General features: G+C 37.1%; 1 pseudogene; it reads left to right on the plus strand.

The window, feature by feature from the left end:
• The first annotated feature begins 104 nt into the window (after window positions 1-104).
• The window catches only part of LOC105051264 (U-box domain-containing protein 44-like), a 97,705-nt pseudogene continuing 73,648 nt past the window's right edge, over window positions 105-24,161 (plus strand).

A 24,161-nucleotide genomic window follows, 5' to 3' on the forward strand; every position in this document is an offset into this window, starting at 1 on the left:
TTTTATAATATTATTATAATTTAGATAAATATTTTGAAGGTGACAAGAATTGAAGTTTTTTTTTTTTTTTTTTTTTTTTTCTATTTTATTAAGCCACGGGTCTCATGCTAGTTGAGACTATTTATAGGGTCTTTCTCTGCCCACTTGTGAAACAAACAAGAATAGGCAGGCCTTTAAAAGGGAAGCTATTGAGAAGTGGATCAAGAAATGTAGGGATGGTGGAAGGAAGCTAATTTGCCCACCAACACTGAAAGAGCTGAATAGCACTGACCCGGACCCTAGAATTGCTCCAAGGAGTACTATTGAAGAATGGGCCCAAAGAAATGAAGCTCTCGGCTTGACAATGCTTGTAGATCTCTAATTTTAGGAAGCTCAGAAAGTGATGTTTTACAAGCTCTAAACTTTGTCACATATATTTGTCAGAAAAGCAGGTTCAACGAGCATGCTGTAAAGAATGTGTACTCGATATTTATTGCCACAAAGCTCCAAAATAAGGTCAGTATCTAATCAAAATGGAGGTAGGCGGTCGAAATCCGAGCAAAAAAATGGCGCCTTCCTTCAAAGATGATATGAAATTAGAAGAAAGTTCATTTATTGGAGCTTGTTTAAATCAGTTAGAGCATTAGGAGCAATCAAAACAGCAAAAAGCAGAAGAAAATGGAGAGATTATTCTATCAGTCAGTGTTTATCTAAGGATTCCCTTCTTCACTCTTTATATAGAGAGAAGATCGTCGTCCGTTGCCTCAACTTTTTAGATTGATCGTGGTATTCGGTAATCAATTCGGATCCTTCGTGCCCATATCACGCGCAACCATTATGGGTGGCTGTTATGCGTACGAGGGCAAAAATAATGGCCCACATATGCATAGACAGGAGAATCGACCTGGATTGTACAAAATCCAGCTGAGTCGAGCCTTCGTTGGATAGTCGTTCGATAAAGGTATGCTGTCGGGATGGCTCTTATAATTTCTGGCATGATGAACAGTAGCAGCAGGAGAGTGCGATGCAAAGCATTCGAAACTCTTCGTAGTGTGGCTGAAGAAGACAAGGACAATAGGGTCGTCCTTGGGCTTGTTGCTGGTTTTCTTTTCACATGCTCCGCATCTTTCTCGAGTTGTTTGTTTCTTGATGATATTTTCTACGCCTGAAGCTATGGCTGTAGAGGAAACCACTCGTACAATTGTGAAGCTGTCTCTCTTTTATATGTGCTTTCAAAATCCAACTCTCTGTGTGAAAAGATTGATGACTCAATGGAGCAAAAGTTTATACTAGGTGGCATGGCAAGCAGTAAATCAGAAAAACTTTTGACCGTTGGGAGCTGAAAAAACACTAGAGAATCTGAAAAAGTGTGAAAAGAATATGAAGCAAATGGCTGAAAATGGTAGAATGCCACCCCTCACTCTGCTCCTTGATGGTACTTTTTAATACCATTTTTTTACTATGTATATCTTCTTAAATATTTCAATTTATATGAATATCTTTTTAAAATTGATATTTATATGTATATCTTTATAAAATATTTTTTTTTGCATATGTACTATATAATCTAATGCTATTAAAAATTTGACAGTTTAAAATTAAAATGACTAAAATATCCTTATGCATAGATGTGCATAAAAAAAAATATCAGGATATATATATATAAATAGTAATTTTTTATGAGGGTATTCAAATAAATTTAAATGTTTGGAATAGTATATATACAAAAAATTCAAATCAAAATTTTTTGCATGGAATACATCTCTCTTGATTTATTAATTCTTTTTTTATTCTAATAGAAAAAATTAATATATACAACTAAAATAATAAATATACTTAATTTATTGACTTACATAGATAAATTTTTTTTATTAAATGATAGATCAAAATTATTTTATTTAGAAAATAGATAGATTGTAACTATTGCAGTATATTCTCGATCTGGATCGGGGATGCTGGAGCATGGAGTCGTCTAGCAAAAATGATGATGTTTGGACTTTCAAAATAAGTCTCCGACCAATGACGTTTCAGTGGAGATCATCCGACGCTCAAGTCAGAAATCTTGAATAGATGGAAAGGAACATGCGTGAAAGTTTGCATACCTTGGAGGTCCGTTGTTTGGCCTTATTTCTAGAGGCGGCAGTCACAAGAGGGAGAAGTTATGGGAAACCATCCATCTTTTTTGATCATATATACCATTTTTGAATTATAGCCAGCTTGGTTCTTTAGTGATTGATGCTACCTTATTCGATGTGTAGTCGGTCGTCTTTAGGGATGGCACAATTCGATGAGACTCTGTGTGGCGTGCAACTGGCTGTAATCTAGAGCGGTATGATTTGACATTGAGTGATGTGACTTGATGGGACTGCATAGGAGTCTTCTATCAGTCCTCCCAAATATGGTGACCTACATGGGTCGGAGAGGACATGGCTTTAAGTCCTATCAAGTGTGCTGTTGGAGACAAGGATTGGTAATAGATCCTTTGGTCGGTGGTGATGTTTGAGTCAAAATCCTTCCCGGATCAGCGTCCGATGTCCGGATGTTGCCCTAATGATGAGTGAGATGTCCGATGTGTAGGCTGACAATATGATGTGAGGGTTGGTAGCCAATGTGTAGATCGATCACGATCAGAGTTCATCTATATCTTCGAGTTGGGCACCGAGATTTTATCCATAGCAGGATCATGGGTCATGGGACCTTATTTTTGGTGATTGTCAGAATCCCAACTTGGGGGTCGGTTGGAGGTCGACCCGGAGGCCTGACCCGGGGTTCAATTAGTCCAAGCTGGTGCTATCATTTCCCCCTAGCTTTCCATAACAGATCTATTCTCATCTTTGCATATCTACCACCCTAGGATCAAGGGATGGGTTTCGAGATCCATAGCCGAGGTAGTACGATCCCTTAGCACTTGTCCTCACTTTCGAGTCTGAAGTGGTTACTTCGGATGGAGGAAGTAGTGGGCCAAGAACGTAGAGCCTTGACCGAGCGGATGGGTCTGAACCATTTGATAGCTCGATAACTTGTACTATCTGGGAGTCCGGGCCTTGGCTCGTTAGGCCGCTCTGATAGTGCTTTTGGATTTTTTCAAGGTCCTCGTTGGATGCATCCCAAGGACCTCAACTTTGGGGTTCCTAACTGAGTCGGGGCATCCTCGAAGTTGCTGACATTGTGGAGACCTTAGCTAGAGCCAGGATATCTCTAAAGAATTGCCTTACCAGTCTATTCGACGAGCGCTCCCCAGATTCATCTTAGGTTTATTTTCGTTCGCTATGTGGCAAGTCCTTATAAGTTGCAGAGCATCCTTGTGAATTGTTCCTTGAGACTTTGGGTGGATAAGGATGCATTTAGGTGCCACAACATTAGCCATTTTAGGGTTGGCCAAGTAGCATGGCCTGATTAGTTGGTGACCAAGCACATATCGTGTGGGACCTGTATAAATAGGCCTTATCACTGAGTGCACCTATCAGAGGACATTTTTCTTCCTTCTTGTTGTCTCGAAGCTATGGAGTCATCACCATCATTTGTGAGGGGTGCTGTGAAAAGGAAAGCGACCGCTCCTCATGGAGAATCTTTATCCAAGAAGGCGAACAACGTCCGACCCGAATTTTCTGCCATTGGCTAAATGCCACCCTCTCTTCTCGTGGAGAGAGTAGGTTGCCTGAGGATGGTATTGGAGGCATTTGCCGAGGTCAAATTGTATGTATAATAGAGTATAAAGCCTCGATATAGTTCAAAGAGTACTTGCCGATGCCTCTACTGCTGCCTTCATATAGGACTTTGAGAACTGTAAGGCCCACAAAGGGCATATAGCATCGAAGTTGGTGTTGAAAAAAATATCTCAAGATTCGATCTATAATAAGTGTAGAACGAGGTCCAGAACAACGAATAAAATTCAATGAGCCTAAGAATAGTCCAAACGGAGTCTAGACGGAGAAGATATGCATAAGAAAAGATCGGGAGTAGCTAGTACGGCCCATAGGCCGACGGCAGCATGGGCCAGGCCCGACAGTGTGCTGGATCGGCCTAGAAGGCGTGAGTGCTCGAGCATCCAGGCCCACCTGGATATCGCAGTCCACTGTGGACCGTACTAGATATCGCGGCTCATGGGGCTATGCGTGGATCGGAGGCACGATCCGATGGCTCTGGAGCGAGTCGGTCGACTTGAAAGATGTCGCACATCTGAGATCATGTATGCAAAAAAAGAACATGCAGATTTTTTAACTTTTAAAATATGAACATGGTGGAATAAAGATCTGATCTAGATTAAACGATTTAATCTATTTAACATGTATGAAGTAGATCTAATCTTCGTGCAATAAGATTGATCACATACTTTTAACATGCTGAAAAATTAGATTTAAATAAAATCAAAAATTCGAGATCAAATCTCGATATCTTTGCGCAGGTCGATGATCTTTACTATCGATGATCGTGGTAATCCAATGAGGTCCTCGTCGAGCTGCACACGTGTCTGACCTTTACAGGTATCCATAGAAGTCCTCGATCTGATCAAAAGCTCCACACTTCATCGATGTACTAGCTCTTTTGCAGAAGTTGCATCTTGATGGTTGATCTACTTTCTTCTCAGATCTCTCAGACTCTTTTAGATCTCTGAAGAGGAACATGAGGAAGATGAAAGAAAGATTAAACTCTAAAGAATTCTTTTTCTTTTCTTTTCTCTCTTTCTTTAAACGCAACACCCAAGAGGATGAAACCCTAAGAAAGTTCACACCCAAGATGGAATGCCAAGGGGTTAGCGCCTCCTTTTTTTTTCCTCCCAGATACCCACGCACAAAAGAGAATGCTACTCTTATTATTTTTTCTTTCTTATAGTAAATCAGATCTTCATCTAATTCTTCATGCACAAAAGGAAGCCCTTTTATGGTTTTGGCATCCAAGAAAGTCAGGATGAGATCAAATCTCATCCGGATAAGGAAACAAGGTTCAAATCAAATTTAAACCTTTCTTATCTATTCAGAAAAGAGAGGGCACAAGAAAGGGATGCGGAGAGGACTTTCTGCATGAGTTTTCTCATGCAAATATCAAGGGGGTGTGTGTGGAGAGGAGTGGCATGGTAGAGCTTAGGCGCTAAGGGAGAAAGAGAGTCCTAGTAGACTGGGACTCTTCCTTCTGATGCTTATTTAATTCGTAACCAATTTAAGAATTGGTTACATCCCAGAAAGAAAATATTCCTAATGCAATTATGAATCCAATCTCCTCAATAAAATCCTAATCCAATTAGAAAATTAGTTGAACCCAATTCTTAATCAAATTAAAAATTAATCTTCCTTGTAATTGGATTATTACATAACTTAATAAGACTTGATCTAATCAAATCTAAACTAATTTAAATTGAATCTAATTTAGTTAGACTTAATTTCAGCTCCATTGCTCAATCAAATTGAGCCAATTAGCAATGCAATTACTAATTAATTCTCCAATGACTCACTAACTCTTAGCGAATTGCATTATTGCAACCCTTATACTAGATTAATCATCAATTACATTGACGATTAGATGCAATAGCGATTCATAATCGTTAATCAACCATCTAATCGGACAAAGATCTCTTTTGTGTGTGATCCCATAGGTTCTATTCTATCTGATAGTGAGATATACTATGATCTCCATCATAATATCATCGAAACTTCTTTCGATGGGTTAGAATAATTCTAACTCTACTTATTAAGGGTCATCAATCATCAAGACGATGCTCGATGAGTCTCACAATCCATAAGTGATATCTAGTAGTATGTAATGACAATATAACAGAATAAAATATTAAATCTCTAGATGTAGTTACTATGTAGTTTAGTTTTTCTATCATGAGTCTCGATAAGATGCAGGTCAAGGATAACTCGTAAAATCTATTTGTCCGTCATGTCAGATTTAATCGACTCAAGTCCATGTGAAACCTTATGAAACTCTTTTCCATCATTCATCTACCATGATCATAAATTTTAGGACTCAGTCTTATAAACTACATAGGACCTCTTCTTATCTGTCAAAGTTGACAGATCCCATCTTGGTGCACATCCTATTCCTACAATAGATCTATTGTAGCCAACATATACCTCAAGATTCTGAATGGCTAGGTAACCAAGTGTTGGTATAGTCAAACTACAGTAATCGAACTGCGAACAGTCGAAGCACCACAGGTCAAAGAACTATCTATACTACTATAATTTTGAGTAAGTCACTGACGAGTGGGTAGCCATCCTAGTGACTTCTCATGTTGGTCACACTCAGTACTCTTGATCTCTATCAAGCACCTGCACTCTCGCTCCAATATCTTCACACTGTCGACTCGAGATGCATCTAGCCACGAAGGAAAGTGATCCGTGCACCGATCTATCCAGATCAGTCGTCATCTCCATGATGATCTATCGATCGAGAGTATTTAGGAATTAACTACTAATGACATGTGTCTCAAATTCTCAATTCTTGAGAATATGTGTCATCATTTGTTAATTTCTTAGATGATTCATGGATAAAATTCAAACACAATATGGATAAAAAATAATCTAAATTTTATTTATTTTAAAATTTAATTATAAAATTATACCTCTAGAATATGTACATGTGTCAGTCAATCTGGCTTCTAAGGCATACATCTAACAAACTTTCACTTGACCTAAAGTCAATGGGCTATAAACCTAAGTCCTATCTTCTCAAGATGAGCTTTAATCTTCTGTTAGCTCAGTGGTTTGGTCAGTGGGTCAGCCACATTCTCTATGGAGTCGACTCTCTGTACCTCGATGAACTTCTTCTTGAGGTATTCATGAATCAGATAAAATCATCACTCGATGTGCTTGGACTTTTGATGAGACCTTAGTTCCTTAGCGAGCACTATGACATCATTGTTATCGTAGAAGAGTGGAATGACATCTGATGGCATCACACCCAGCTCTCCAATGAACTTCTTGAACCAGAATCCTTTTTTAGCAGCCTCTGACGTGGTGATGTACTCTACCTCTACAGTGAAATCGATAATAATCGATTGCTTGAAACTCTTCCAGCTAACTGTACTATTATTACATCGAAACACATAATCTGATATAAACTTTCTATCATCAGTGTCAGACATAAAGTCTAAGTCTGTGTATCTCTATATTTGCAAATCTTCTCCTCCAAAGTTCAAGAAGAGATCCTTAATCCTTCTCAAGTACTTAAAGATATTCTTCACGGCAATCTAGTACTTCTCACTTAGATTCAACTGATATCTGCTTGTGACACTCACAGCAAGGGCAATATCAAGTCAAGTATATAGCATAATGTACATGAGGCTCTCTATAGTAGAAGCATAAGGGATCTTGCTTATACATCGAATCTTCTCAGATGTACTAGGGTACTTCTTAGAGAGATGAACTCCATGCCTGAAGGGTAATAGACCCTTCTTAGAGTTTTTCATGCTGAACCACTTTAGCACTTTCTCTATGTACAGTTGCTATGACAAATCTTGCATCTTCTTAGATTTATCTCTACAGACCTTTATTCTCAGAATATAGGATGCTTCTCTAAGGTCTTTCATGGAGAACTTTTTGGACAACCAAACTTTCACAAAAGTCATTATGAGAATGTCATTTCCAATTAGGAGGATGTCATCCATATGTAATATAAAAAATATGACAGTCCTCCCACTGATCTTCTTGAATACGTACGATTTCTTCTCGTTCTTGATAAAATCAAATATTTTGATCGCATTATTGAATCGAGTATTCCAACTCTAAGATACTTGCTTTAATTCATAGATGAATTTTGTAACTTGCAAATCTTGTGATCTCCATCACTGGACATGAAACCCAGAGACTATTTTATATAGATATCTTCCTCAAGATATCCATTCAGAAAGATAATTTTTACATCTATCTATCAAATTTCATAGTCATGAGCTACTACAATAGCAAGCAGTGTCTGAATGGACTTTAGCATGGCTATTGATGAAAAGGTGTCCTGATAGTCAACGCCTTCACACTGACCATAACCTTTAGTCATAAGCCTCGCTTTAAAGGTCTCCATCTTTCCATCTAAATCATTTTTTCTCTTAAAGATCCATTTACACCTAATAGAAACTATTTCCGCTGGTGAATCTACTAAGGTCCAGACTTGATTGGTATACATTGAGTTAATTTCTGACTTCATCGCTTCCAATCATTTCTCAGAGTCGATGTTTGACATCACTTCTTTATAGATTTTAGGATCATCAATAAGATCCACATCACCCATGATGTATATTTTCTGTACATCCTCTTCAAGTATATCCATGTATTTTTCAGGAGGATGTGAGATCCTAATGAATCTACGAGGTGGAACGGATTCCACAAGCTCTATGGCTCGTTGCTCTTCAGAGATACTCTCTTCGAGTTGAATTTTTCTTCCACTCCCTCCATCCTGGATAAAATCTCTTTCTAAAAATTTGGCATGCTAGCTCACAATCACATTGTGATCCTCTGAGAGGTAAAAATAGTATCCCAAAGACTTTAACCCAAAGGTTCTTTTGGGTACCCTATAAAATAAGCTCTCATAGACCTAGCCTCTAATTTGTCCATCTATTGTCATTTGACATAGGTCAGACATCTCTAAATTCTGAGATAACAAAAATTCAGCTTCTTACCATGCTACATCTCATATAGTGTGGTAGAAACAGATTTAGAAGAAACCCTATTAATTAAGTAATTGGCAGTCATTAAGACATGTCTCCAAAAAAATAGAGAAAGATCGATGAAGCTCATCATGAATCGAACCGTATCCAATAGGATCTGATTTCTCCATTCTAAAATTTTTTCACAAGTTAAGGTTCCTAATGGATACTACGATCCCACCGATTAGTACACTGCCTCACCTGATAGATTTTGATGTATGTGTCAATCAATAAGTGGACAACTCTTGCCCAATGCTTCTCAAATAAATTATAGCAGACTTGGTCTCTATGTCCTGAAACCTCACCTCACAGATCTTGGTCTTATTTCTTAATTAAGTCAGACCCACCATTGAGCATGAGTGAAGCCATCATTGGACCCTCACTTGATAGATCTTGTATCCAACCCCATCTTCACCCCACTACAAATAGAGTGTTTGCTTCTCTCCTGATGCAACTAAACCACTGTATCCAGTTGAGAATAGTCAACATCGAAGAGGGCACGATACTCTACAATAGTGAAAGACCCCTCAACTTAATATTATTGAGCAGGTTTTAATTTAGGTCTCTTAGATTTAATTGTTTACTACATCTCATGTAGATCCACAATTAAATTGGATTCACTAAAGAGATATTGATTTGATCTCACCAAATCAATCCTATGGTGTAATGCAAATTGAAGTGGATTCAACTTTAAGCATGACAAAATCAAAATTGGTCATCAAAATAGTCAGATAAGATAAAATATGTGGGAGGCTCTCCGTTGTCTGTGGCAACGGTCCTAATTAAATAATCACCATCTATGTTTTTGTCTTAGACATCCAATTGGTCCATCAATTCAAGATTGAGTTAGCTTCGGTTCCCCACTACGAATTGCAATCACAACCATATTCAATTTGAGTTCACGATACATCCTATATCAAGGCTGTCGTGATTCGATGCGACCAGTACATGTATCGATGAACCACATAAAACTCAATTGTCTTAATTTTAGATTCTTAATTCTCAATTTTAGATCTTAATTAAGTATATTATGAAATCAGATTTAGTTTAGATGTCGAAACTATTTTATATTTAAACATCTAATTATGCATCTCATACACAACTACATAAAATTTTGATTCATATTCAGATCCTAAATGGTTCGGATCTAGGGTTTTACATAAAAATAAATTCTTTTTCTTTCATAGTACTTCCTCTTGATTCGTATAGATACCTCTTCCACCATAGTCCTCTATGGCAGGATGGTATTTTCTATGATTCTCGAAATACTAGACTACCAAGAAATTAATCTACACCTACACATATCACATATGCATAAAAATTTCATACATCTCATGTATTAGCAGGATCTAATCCATCACATATTTTAACTTAGATCTAATCTAATTATTAAATCTGATTTTTAGATCTAAACATACACATCTCATGCTACATAGATCAAGCATATATCGCACGTATCACATAAAAATCATATTATAATATATGTATTTCAGATCTATATATCTCATGCAACATAAATCTAACATGATCATTTTATGACATACATCTCATGCATCACATAAAATCAGATCATAATCTCATGCATCATATAAAATCAGATTATAATTTTATAAAAATTAGATTTGAAAATTCTCATTAACACATTATCACATAACATTCAACGATCGTTCTAGAACAAACTTCTAACAGAACAACCTCGAACTTTAACTAGAAATTTTCAGATCTATAGATCTGATTATCAGATCTAAAGATCTAATTTTCGGATCTTAAAAGTGAATGTGAATGACAATCTGGCTCTGATACCATTTGAAGGATGTTGCACATCTGAGATCATGCACGCAGAAAAAGAATGTGTAGATTTTTTAACTTTTAAAATATGAACACTATGGAATAAAGATTTGATCTAGATTAAATGATTTAATCTATCTAACATGCATGAAGTAGATCTAATCTACATGCAACAGGATCGATTACATACTTTTAAGATGTTGAAAAATCAGATTCAAATAAAATCAAAAACTCGAGATCAATCTTGATACTTTTACATGATTTGATGATCTCCGCTGTTGATGATTATGGTAATCTGATGAGGTCTTCATTGAGCCACACACACGTCTAATCTCTGCGGATACTCACATGAAGTCTTCGATCCGATTAGAAGCTCTTGACTTCACCAGAGTGCTAGCTTTCTTGCAGAAGTCTTTTCTTGATGGTTGATCTATTTTTTTCTTCAGATCTCTCAGACTCTCTTAGATCTCTGAAGAGGAGGAAGATGAAGGAAAGATTTAAGTCTAGAGAACCCTTTCTCTTTTCTTTTCTCTCTTCCCTTAAACCCAACACCCAAGAGGATGAAACCCCAAGAAAGCTCACGCCCAAGATGGAATGCCAAGGGGTTAGCACCTCCCTTTTTTTTCCCTCTTGGATACCCCATGCACAAAAGAGAATGCCCCTTTTATTTTTTTTTTTTCTCATGGTAAATCAAAAATGGTAAATTAGATCTTCATCTGATTTTTCATGCACGAAAGGAAGCCCTTTTATGGTTTGGCATCCAAGAAAGTTTGGATGAGATTAAATCTCATCCTGATAAGGAAACAAGGTTCAAATAAAATTTAAACCTTCCCTATCTTTATCCAGAAGAAAGAGGGTGCAAGAAAGGGATGTGCAGAGGGCTTTTTGCATGAGTTTTTTCATGCAAATAAGGGGGTGCATGTGGACAGGAGTGGCATGGTGGAGCTTAGGCACTAAGGGAGAAAGAGAGTACCAATAGACTAAAATCCTCCTTCTGATGCTTATTTAATTCCTAACTAATTTAGAAATTGATTACACCCAAGAAAAAAAATATTTCTAATCTAATTAGAAATTCAATCTCTCAATAAAATCTTAATCCAATTAGAAAATTCGTTGAACCCAATTTCTAATTAAATCAGGAATTAGTCTCTCTTGTAATTGAGTTATCACATAACTCAATAAGGCTTGATCTAATCAAATTCAAATCAATCTAAATTAAATCTAATTTAATTAGACTTGATTTCAACCTTACTGCTCAATCAAATTGAGCCAATTAACAATCCAATTACTAATTAATCCTCCTATGACTCACTAACTCTTAGTGAATTACGTTATTGCAACTCTTGCACTGGATTAATCATCAATCACATTGACGATTAGTTCCAATAGCAATTTATAATCACTAATCAACTATCTGATCAGACAAAAATATTTTTGTGTGTGATCCTATAGGTTCTATTATGTTTGGTAGTGAGCTATACTATGATCTCCATCATAATATCATCAAAACTGCTTTCGATGGGTTGGAACAATTCTAACTTTGTCTATCAAGGGTCATCGATCATCAAGATAATGCTCGATGAGTCTCACAATCTACTAGTGACACTTAGCAGTATGTAGTGGTAATCCAACAGAATGAAATATTGAACCTCTAAATGCAGTTACCATATAGTTTAATTCTTCTGTCGTGAGTCTCGACAAGATGTAGGTCAAAGATAACTCGTCAAATCCATTCATCTGTCATGTTAGTTTCAATCAACTTGAGTCCATGTGAAATCTTATAAAAATATCTTTCCATTATTCACCTACCATGGTTATAAATTTTAGGACTTAATCTCATGAACTGCATGGGACCTCTCTCTATCTATTAGGATCGATAGATCTCTTCTTGGTGTACATCCTATACCTACAATGGATCTATTGTAGCCAACATACATCTCAAGATTTTGAATGGTTAGGTAAATTAAATAAGTGTTGGTGTAGTCAAACTATAGCAACTTGACTATGAATAATCGAGGCACCGTCGGTCAAAGGACTATCTACACTACTACAACTTTGAGTAAGTCACCGAGAGTAGGTAGCCATGCTAGTGATTTCTCATATTAGTCACTTTCAGTATCCTTGATTTCTATCAAGCACCTATACTCTCACTTCAGTATCTCCACACTATCGACTCGAGACTCATCTACCCACGAAGTGAAGCGATCCATGCATTGATCTATCCAGATCAGTTATTATCTTTGTGATGATCTACTTGATCGGGAGTATTTAGAAATTGACCACTAATGGTACATACCTCAAATTCTTAACTGTTGAGAATATGTGTCATCATCCGTTAATTTTTTAGATAATTCATGGACACAATTCAAATACAATATGAATGAAAAATAATCTAAATTTTATTTATTTTAAAAATTAATTATAAAATTATGTCCTAGAATGTGTATATGTGTCAGCCAATCTGACTTCTGAGGCATACATCTAACAGATCATGATCGGATGGTCCAGATGAATTTTGGGTTTGATCAGAAGATAAGGGGCTAATTCTGCATAATCGGATGGCCATGATTTAAGTCCATCATGATCGAACGATCTGGATGGAATCTGAATTTGATTTGGACTCGATCTCCTAGTAAAATACTATTTTAAAATTTTTGAAGCCTATGTAACTCTGATTGATGAGCCGTTTATTATGTTGGATAGCTGGTGACATCCTAGTCATGTAGAGAGGCTTCTTGAGAGATTTCAGAGAGCTTTTATAAGAGTTTTAGGACTTCATGTTGAGAGACTCTTGTACAAGAGTTGAGTGGTGAGTTCCTCTTATATTTTTTGATTTTGTTTCTCTTATAGTGAAGCTTGCACACCTTATGGAGGTAGGCTCGAGATCGATCCATATATTTTTATTATATTTATTTATTATTCTTTCTTCTTTTTTGACTTGTGTGGTATCAACATCCGCTTTCGGATATTGTTGTGATCTTAGGCAGGTGATTCATGTTTCGTAATTGAGAAATCAACCCCAATAAGTGGTGTCAGAGCCTGGTTACCATAGACAAGTGGTATCAGATGGTCCAGATAGAGGTGGTGTTGATCGAGATAGAAGATCGAGAAGATAAGCACAATTAAGGTGGAGATCAACTGATTCGACAGGAAGAGCAATTCTTTCTTATGGTCAGTGAGGGTAAAGGACGTGCTCATCCAACATGGATTGATTAACTCTCTCTTGAATGAGAAAAGCCGACCACCATGGAGGAGAAGACCTGAGAGTGGCTACAGATACAGATGGTGAGTACCATCCGCATGTATTTGATGGATGAGATGCTAATTCATGTACTTGACGAACTTTTCGATAGTATTATGGTCGAAATTTGAGTTGTACATGACGAAGTTTCTCATCAATGCTCTTTCTTATGGAGATAGTTCTACCAACTACAGATGGATGAAGGACAGAGCGTGTAAGAGCATCTCAGCTATTTTCAAAAGATTCTCATCGATCTTCTCAGTATAGGTGAGAAGGTTGAGGAGAAGACCAGAGCGTTGGTCTTGCTAGCATTGCTTTTCCCTTCGTATGTTCTTGGTGATTACTCTTTTAGTAGGAAAGAGTACCATCAAGATGGATGAGGTCATCATGGTGATTTTCCAAAATGAGGTTCTCAAGAAGAGAACCAGACTTCGAGCTCAGATGGCGGCAGCTCAGCTTTGGTGGTTTTTGAAGGCGTAGGTGCAGTAGATGGAGCAACAGAGGATCACAAGAGGATGATCTAGATCTAGGATGAGGGATCTTAGTAAGATAAGATGCTACCGATGTGATGAGTTGGGGCATTGTGTCAGAGATTATCCTTAACTCAGCGATCGGATAAGCGCTACTGCAACAACAGCCAATAATGAGTCAGAGAATGATGTCCTATTAATCTGATGAGATATCTACTTCTTTTCAATAATGAATTTTAGATTCTACATGCATCCATCATGTATATCATAGAAAGGTGCTATTTAACTTGTTAGAGAGTAGTGAGATACTGTTCATCTATCGGATAGATCGAGCTGTACGATCAGAGGCATCGGGATAATCAGCTAGAGGATACATGATGGTGTAGTAAAGAGAGTGACGAGATCCGATACATATCCAATTTCAGATAGAATTTTATCTCACTAAGCAAACTGGATTCAAACAATTATAGGTGGATAGCTGGCGATGGAATCCTGAAGGACATGCACGATGATAGGGTAATATTGAGGGAAAAAAGATCAGAGGAGGACATTATTACCTAACAGGGAGTCCAGTGTAAGTTGGAGCTTCAGGAGCTAGGGTGAGCCTAGTGTGAGGTGGAGCTCCAGGTAGAAGTGGATCGGACACAAGATGGGAGGCTAGGGAGGATGAGAGGCGGCATCTTAGAATGAAGTTCCTATTGCCGCAAGAGACTTCTTCGAATAGATCTTTGGTCAGAGTGGACACAACCCATGATGGAGCTGGATCGAGCGGCCTGGCTTGAGTCCAATGTTTGCCCATCCATGAGACATCAAGTATGCCCCTGGGTGTAGAACGAGTGGATCATAGGCTCTCAGAGATAGGTGGAGGTTGAACATCGAATCGAGATGAGATTTTTGAGAAAAATATCTTAAGATTCGGCCCATAATAAGTCAAGAACGAGATCCAAGATGACAAACAGAATCCAATGAGCTTAAGAATAGCCCAAATGGAGACCAAATGAAGAAGAAACACATGAGAGAAGGCTGGGAGCAGTTGGTATAGCCCATGGGCCGTCGGAGGAGCTCACGGGCCGATTCAAGCCAGCGATGGTGTGGGCCAGGCTCGGCAGCATACTGACACATGGGTCAGTAGTGCGCTAGGCCGGCCCAGACAGGCACGAGCATGCGTGCGTGGGCTACGCAGGTGCCTAGGCCCACGAGGGTATCGCAGTCCACCATGGACCACACTAGATATCATGGCTCACGGGGCGTGCATGGATTGGAGGCATGATCTGATGGCTCTGGAGTGAGCCGATCATGATCGAATGGTCTAGATCAATTTTGAGTTTGATTAGGAAGGGGCTGATTCTGTGCGATTGGATGGCCACGATTTCAGCCGATCATGATCGAACAGTTTGGATGGAATATGAGGTTTGATTTAGACTCGGTCTCTTAGTGAAACACTATTTTAAAATTTTTGAAGCCTATATAACTTCAATTGATGAGCCGTTTGTCACATCAGGTGGTGGTGACATCCTGGTTATATAGAGAGATTTCTTGAAAGATTTCAGAGAGCTTTTATGAGAGTTTTGGGGCTTCTTATTTAGAGAATCTTGTACAAAGATTGAATAGTGAGTTTCTCTTATATTCTTTGATTTTGTTTCTCTGATAGTGAAGCTTGCACACCTCATGGAGATAGGCTTGAGGCCGATCCACATACTTTTATTATGTTTGTTTGTTGTTCTTTCTTTTCTTTTTCTCATGTGGTATCAACATCTACTTTTTGGATGTTGTTATGATCTTGGGTGGGTGATCTGTGTTCCATAATTGAGGGATCTACCCCAACAGTTGGACCTTAGGCACATTTGCCCCGGCAACAGCGATGAAGAATTGGGGGTGTTTCATCGGATAAGGATTAGATCTTCATTCTTCTATGTTTGCTTGTTCTCTCGGTGCCCTCCTAGGCACCGATTGAATAATAAGAATTTAAGTTAATAAAAAATGAGTCTTTATCATATGTACCTCTATCCTTTCTCTTGAATGCTTCTCGACTCTTTATTCTGTGAACATATTTTGTCGAAGCCTTTTTACCATTGCACACTTGCATGACTACCAAGTAATGGACTTTGGATTATGTTCGATCTTTGCCATCGAAAGAATCATCAAGGTACTTGGATTCTCCTTTGTAGAGGTCTCAATTTGCTGGATAGAGACTTTTGAGGTCTTTTTTGAACTAACTTCTTGGCTATATTATTGCCTTGTCATTTTTGTCTATTTATTTGACCTCGATCTTCATCATTGGATCAGTTCTAAAACTTTTATGGAAGATCTTAACTTGGGTTAGGATATCTTTCCATTGTCAGTGCCTTGCTGATTGGTATTTGGAGGTCATAGCCAAGGTCGAAATATCTCCGAGGGATCGATCTACCAATCCATTTGTCAGGATTCAGACAAGCATCCGAATATCTCGTAATTGTATTTCGGCCTCTACTCAACTCTCCTAAGGAGTGTCAGATGGCTGTGAGGGGTCTCCAGAGGGTTAATCCCCTTATTCTCTCTATAGAGGTCTTGATTGTTAGATTTGTATCCTATAAGCTAATTATTGACTGACTCATTATGTAATTTTAGAACCTAAACTGGTACTTGTTATCTTTTTATTATCAATAAATTTTTTTTTTCATTCTAATCATGTTTATGTATTTATGATTTATTCTGAAAATTAATAAAGATAATTTTTGTATATTCTTAAAGTGTTAAGAATTTGAGACATACATTAATTAGTGGTTAATTTTTAAGTACTCTTGATCAAAAGATCGTCATGGAGGATAGTAATCAATCCATTTGAGATTGATGCACGGTTTACCTCCCTTGTGGGCAGATGAGTCTTGAGTTTGTGATGTAGAGATATTGGGATGAATGTATAGGTAGTTGTTAGAGGATAACTTGCACTAAGCGTGATCAACATGAGAATCACATGAATGTCTACTCACTCGTCAGTGATTTTTTTGATGTTGCAGTGGTGTGAGTGATCTTTTGACCTGTGGTATCATTGGCTATTCGCAGCGAAGCTACTAGGTTTGACTGCATATTTTCTTGATCCCTAGCCATTCAGATCCTTACTGTGTATGTTGGCTTCAATAGGTTCAGGTTCGCTATTTGGAGTAGGACGCACCTAAATAAAATTTATCGATCTTGATAGAAAAGAAGAAGTTCTATGCGATTTGCGAGATTGAGTTTAAAAAATCTTTGATTAAAGCAAGTGTGAATATTAGAAAAGAGTTTCTACGAAAATTACAAATGAGCTCGAGTTGAGCCAATCTTGCATATGACTGATGATGGAGTTTGATGAATTCTCCATAATCTCTATTAAGTCAAAACTCACGATAGAAGGACTGAATCATACGATAACTGCATCTAGGGGTTCATACTTTCATTCTACTGAATTATTACTACATACTACAAGGTATCACTGGTGGATTGTGAGACTCATCGGGTATCATTTTGATGATCGATGACCCTCGAAGGATAGAATTAAAAATATTTCAATCCATCGAAAAGAGTTTCGATGATATTGTGATGAAGATTACAATATATCTCATTACCAGATAGAATGAAACTTATGGGGTCATACATTAAGAAATTTAATCTCAAATTTATCAATTGGACTTATGAAGTTCTAATTGGATTAGAGTTTATTGAAATCCTATTAGGTTTATGAGAACCATGCTAGACATGCTTAAACCTAATTCTTTTCAGGACTTCGATTTGATCAAGTCCATAGCCTTGAACCTAACTTAAATCTATTTGAATTTAATTGGACTCTTAATTGTGAGTCCAAGAAGATTTGATTAAATCAATTAGTTAGCATAATTATCCTAATACTATCTCTTGTTTATCTCCTAATTATCTCTAAGTGTGTATGTGGAATAGATGAAAAGATGGAAGGTGCAATCTTCTTTTTTTGACAAGACCAGGGGGCGTCAACCCCCTGGATTTGGCAAGTGGGGCTCACCTCCTTTTTGAGGTTTGAAGAATTAGGAGAGAGAGTGGGGCCATGCCCCCTCTCATTTGGTAAGAAACCCCTTAAGCGGTGTCAAGTGTTGGCACCCCAAACTACTTGCCTTATAGAGATAAGGCACCCCTTGTACCTACGTAAAGGGGCTGATTATATATCAATGATATATGATTTTAATTAGAATAAATCAGATTAAAAAGGTAGAGAATTCTTATGAGATAAGAATCTATCTTTTTAAGATAATTGGGTTCCTATTATGTGTCAGGATAGTGCTTATATATAAAGAGCATGTCTCTAAGATTTCTTGGTAATAGAGTTTTTGTGAAACAAATTCCTCTCTCTCCATTCTCCATGCCTCTTCTCCTTCTCATCTCTTCCATGCCCAAGAGTTGGGCATCCCCTTTCCACATGCCAAGAGGTAGTAGTGATTTGTCTTCAAGAGCAAACAACGAAGAGAAGAAGAAGAAGGCTGCAGATCAAGGAGTTGATCCCATAGTCCAGATCAAGGTATTGATCTAAGATCTCAAGGCTAAGATTCTTTTTGGAAAGAAAAATCTTCTACGAGGAGAGATCAGTTCGAGATTGATTCTGATGGATATCTGTAGAGGTCAGACATGTGTGCGGCTCAAGCATCTATGAATCTATGATCATTAGAAGTGGTGAACATCTGCCTGTGCTAAGGTATTAAGATCTAATTTCATACTTGTCTCTAAATTTTAGATTATATATGTGTTTTTCTTCTAAACTTTGGGTAGGATTAGATTTGATCTCATGCATGTGGGGTTAAAGGGTTTAATCCATTTTATTTTTCGTTGTATTTTTAAAAAGATTTTGAAATATACACATGCTGCCTATCCGATTTTCTAACAATGGTATCAGAGCCACTGATTTTTAAAAATATATATGATCTGGTTTTCTATTAGATCTAAAAGTTTTTATGATTTAAAATCAATTTTGTGCTGATATAAAGTTATCCTGGTATAGGATTTACTCCTTATATTGTAAAGATTGTCCTAGCACAAGATTGATCAATTTTAAAAAACTATTTTCAAAATAATTAAATCAATCTTTTAAATCTAAAAATTAGCATATGTGATATGTTTAATTTTAGTTTAGATCTGATTTTATATGTATTTGATATATGTAAATTTAGTTTTAGATCTAAAATTTAATGTATATGTGATGCATATTTAATTTAGATATGAAACTATATATATTTGATATATGAAATAAGGTTTAGATCTGAAACAGTTTCAAAGATTATAAGTCACTAATTGCATGCAATAAAATATAATCTAAAAATTATTTTTAGATCTAAAATTATATTATTGTATGTAGGTATGGGTTGAACAAATTAAGTCTAAGTGATCAAACTACAATTAGGGTCTAATTGATTAGATCAAGCTAGAATCCATTTTAATTTTGAATAGTTGATTGAACCTAATCGATGGCTGATTAAGATTAGATCAAAAGGGCTCAAAGTCGAGTTTAGTTATAGTTGGTCGCATCGATTTACATTTTTATGTGAGTTGATTGATTCAAGATCGAATTTGGCTCAGTGGTTCAGATCCATTTCAATAGGTTAACCAATCGATTTTAATCGATCAATTTGGTGTCTAAGGCAAGTATTTAGATGGTGATTATTTAATTGATTTCATTGTCTGACCTAACCAATTTTGATTAGTATCTAAGAAAAGCAATGAAGGGATCCCCATACATCTTAACTTACTTGGCCATCTTAAGAGATTCGATTTTGTGTTAGGTTACTTGTTGACTCGAGTTTACCTATGCCGACTAGGATGGTTAGACATATTGATGTGCTGACCTAATATAATCAGTCGGATGTCAGATCTACTGATTTAGAAGAGATCTAAACTCAAATCTCCTCATTAAATATTAAGTTTAGAGGTCTTCCATCATTGTAGAGATACGGATGCCTTCCTAGCATTGATCATTCTCGACTGGTTACAGTGGTTCGATTGATCAAGAAGGTACAACTACTCTATTGATATTTGATGTCTCGGGGTAGAGATGGGGTTGGGCCTAATAACTATTAGGTGAGGGTCTTAATGATGGCTTTGCATCCGCTGGTGAACGATGGATCTGACTTAACTAAGAAATATGCCAATAACTGTTAGGTAAGGCTACAGAATTTAGAGATCAAGCTCACTGCATCTTGCTTAGTGAAGCAATGGATAAAGTGTTGTTCACTCATTGATCTGACTCACCAATAATTGTTAGGTGAGATATGTATAGATTAATGAGACCACAGTATTCACTTGAAATCATCGCATATAGATTTTTATTTCTCCATTCAAGGAGTGTGGGAGATTCGAGAAAATAGTGAGAGCCTTTATTTGTTTTTAAAGTCCTTAGAACAAACAATCTTATAAGTACAAAATCTAATTAGAAACTATTCTCTCTGCAGATAACCATATCGAGTTCAAATCTTTTAGCTAGAATCTTTGATACAAATAGATTGACCGGCATCAATTATAAAGACTAGCTCCAGAATCTGAGAATTGTTCTCAACTTTGAGAAACTTACCCATGTCCTAGATCAAGAAGGCCTGTGTTACTTGCTTGTCCATTCGCTGATCAACGAGTTGCACTTGAGAAATGGATAGATGAAGATAACAAGACAAAGTGCTACATCTTAGTGTCCATATCCAATGATTTTCAGCAACAGCATGAAGACATGAGGATTGTCAGAGAGATGCTAACTCACCTACAAGAGTTGTATGGTGAGTAAAGTCACATAGCTCGCTTTGAGATCTTTCAAAAATTTTTCAGAGCGAAGATGCATGATGGAAAGTCTATCAACGATCATTATCTGACAATGATCAAGGACATAGAGGAGCTTCAGAAGCTTGGTATGAACATGGATAAAAAATTATAGGTGGATCTGATCCTCTAGTCTCTTTCTGATTCATATGGGCAGTTCATCATGAACTACCATATGAATAAAATCGATGCCACTTTGCCTGAGTTATTGAATATATTGGTGACTGTAGAGAGCATCTTGAAGAGTTCAAGGGGCACAATTCTAGTTGTGGAGCGGGCTTCCTCCAAAAGAAAGTCTTCTTTTAAGAAGAAGAAAAAGCTCACAAAAAATAGAAGAATGAGGGCAAGCCCAAGAAATAGGTTTCAAAGAAGGCCGATGATAAAAAAAAGTATTTCCATTGCAATATCGAAGGCCACTAGAGAAGAAACTGTCCAGCCTACCTGACGACTGTCAAGAGCAAAAAGAAGAATGGACCTTCTAAAGGTACATTTGAATTGCTCGTTATTGAAACTAATCTAATGATTTTTTCTTTTTCTAGTTGGGTTCTTGATTCTGATTCAAGTGCTCATTTGTGCACTTCTATGTGAGGTCTTGAAGAAGTTAAGGGGCTGAGGGAAGGTGAGATCACTCTTCGGATCAGCAATGGAGCAAGGGTTGCTACTGTGGCCATCGAAACTTATCCTTTGCGACTATCGTTAGACTTAGTTTATTTTTGAAAGACTGTTATTATGTACCTGTAGTCAGTAAAAATTTGATTTCTATCTCTGTGCTGGCACAGAATAACTAAATTTTTATTTCAATAAAGACATGTATTCAATTTATTTTAAAATAAAATTATGTACATACTTTTTTAATTAACAGTCTTTATCATTTGTATATGGATGCGAGTATAAATATTGATGAGTAAATAGTGAATGCCATAGGGTCTAAGAGACCTAGAGATAGGATTCGTCAAAAATATCTATGGCACCTTAGGCTAGGCCATATTGGAGAGGACAGACTTAACAAACTGGAGAAAGATGATCTTCTGGGACTATTAACTTTTGAGTCTTACCCAGTTTGTGAATCGTGTCTTCAAGAAAAATGGCCAAGCTGCCCTTTGTGGGACAAAGGGAAAGGGCCATTGAGATATTAGCCTTAGTACACACTGATGTATGTGATCTATTTGATGTACAAGTTAGGGGTGGCTATATCTACTTCATAACATTTATCGATGATTATTCATGGTATGGGTTCGTGTATCTGATGCACCAAAAGTCTAAAGCTTTTGAAAAGTTCATGGAGTTCAGACATGAAGTAGAAAAATAGATCGAAAAACTCATAGAGATTCTTTGATCAGATCAGGAGGAGAATACCTTAGTAAAAAATTTTAGATCTATCTTAAGGATAATGGCATAGTCTCACAGTGGATGCCTCCAGAGACACCTCATCTCAATGGGATATTCAAAAGGAGGAATAGAACCCTCTTAGATATGGTCCGATCCATGATGAGCTTCACAAACTTTTTGTCTTTCTTTGGGGATATGCTTTACTTTCAGTGATTCATCTTTTGAATCAGATTCCCTCTAAATCTATTCCTACCATACCATATGAGTTATGGCATGGTAAGAAACCAACTCTTGGGTATCTCAAGATTTGGAGATGTCCGGTCCATGTCAAGCGATAGCAAGCAGACAAGTTAGAGGCTAGATTCTTTACGACTCATTTTATAGGGTATCCTAAAGAAATCATGAGATATTACTTCTATCTTCCTGGGATCACAATATGATTATGAGCTTCATGCCATCTTCTTGAAGAAAGAGTTTATCCAAGATGGAGGCAGTGAGAGAAAGATTAAGCTCGAAGAAAAAATCTCTGAAGAGCATCAAGTTTAAGAACTTGAATCCAGTAATAAGCCAGTAGATGTGATACCTTCTCCACCTCGTAGATCAAGTAGGATCTCCCATCCTCCTAAAAGATACTTAGATATTCTTACAGAGGATTTAGAGAAAGTATTCCTTATGGAAGATAGAGACATTAGGAATGATCTCAAAACCTATGATAAAGCAATGTTAGATGTAGACTCTGAGAAATGGATGGAAGTAATGAAGTCAGAAATTGACTCCATACATTCCAACAAGGTTTGGTCCTTAGTAGATCTATCTGAAGGTATTGTACCTATTGGATGTAAATAAATTTACAAAAAAAAAATGGATCGGATGGTAAGGTAGAGACCTATAAGGCAAGGCTAGTCGCGAAAGATTATAGTCAACATGAAGGCATTGACTATCATGAAATCTTTTCATCCGTAGCCATGCTAAAATTCATCCGTACTTTATTTGCCATAGCAGCATTTCATGATTATAAAATTTGACAGATGGATGTAAAAACTACCTTTCTAAATAGATATCTTGAGGAAGATATCTATATGGAGCAGTCTCTGGGTTTCACGTCCAGTGATAGTGATCGCAAGGTCTGCAAGCTGTAAAGATCCATGTATGGACTCAAGCAAGCATCTCGAAGTTGGAACACTCACTTCAATGATATGATAAAATGTTTAATTTTATCAAAAATGAAGAGGAGCAGAGTGTGTACAAAAAGATCAGCGGGAGTGCTGTCACATTTCTCGTATTGTATATGGATGATATCTTTCTGATTGAAAATAATATTTTCATGCTGGCGTCGGTCAAAGTATAGTTGTCGAAAGAGTTTGCCATGAAAAATCTAGGAAAAGCTTCTTACATTCTTGGTATAAAGGTCTATAGGGATAGATCTAAGAGAATGATAGGACTCTCATAGCATATGTATATAGAGAAGGTGTTGAAGAGGTTCAGCATGAAAAACTCCAAGAGAGATCTTTTGCCCCTTAGACATTATATTTATCTCTCCAAGAAGATGTGTTCTGACACACCTGAGGAGATCCAACGCATGAGCAAGATCCCTTATGCTTCGGCAATAGTAAACCTCATGTATATCATATTATATACACGTCCTGATATAGCACTTGCCGTGAGTATCTCGAGTAGATATTAGGTGAATCCAGATGAAGAACATTGGACTATTGTTAAAAATATCCTTAAGTACTTAAGAAGAACTAAGAATTTGATGTTGGCCTCTGATGGAGGATCGGAGCTAAAAGTTGAGAGATACACTGATTCAGACTTTATAGCTGATGTCGATGATAGAAAGTCTACATCTGGGTGTATTTTCTTATGTATTGATGGTGCGGTTAGTTGGAAGAATTTCAAACAGTCGATCATTGTAGATTTGACCATGGAAGCCGAA

Source organism: Elaeis guineensis, chromosome 9 (genome assembly GCF_000442705.2).
Source record: "Elaeis guineensis isolate ETL-2024a chromosome 9, EG11, whole genome shotgun sequence".
In the NCBI taxonomy this organism is placed as follows: Eukaryota; Viridiplantae; Streptophyta; class Magnoliopsida; order Arecales; family Arecaceae; genus Elaeis; species Elaeis guineensis.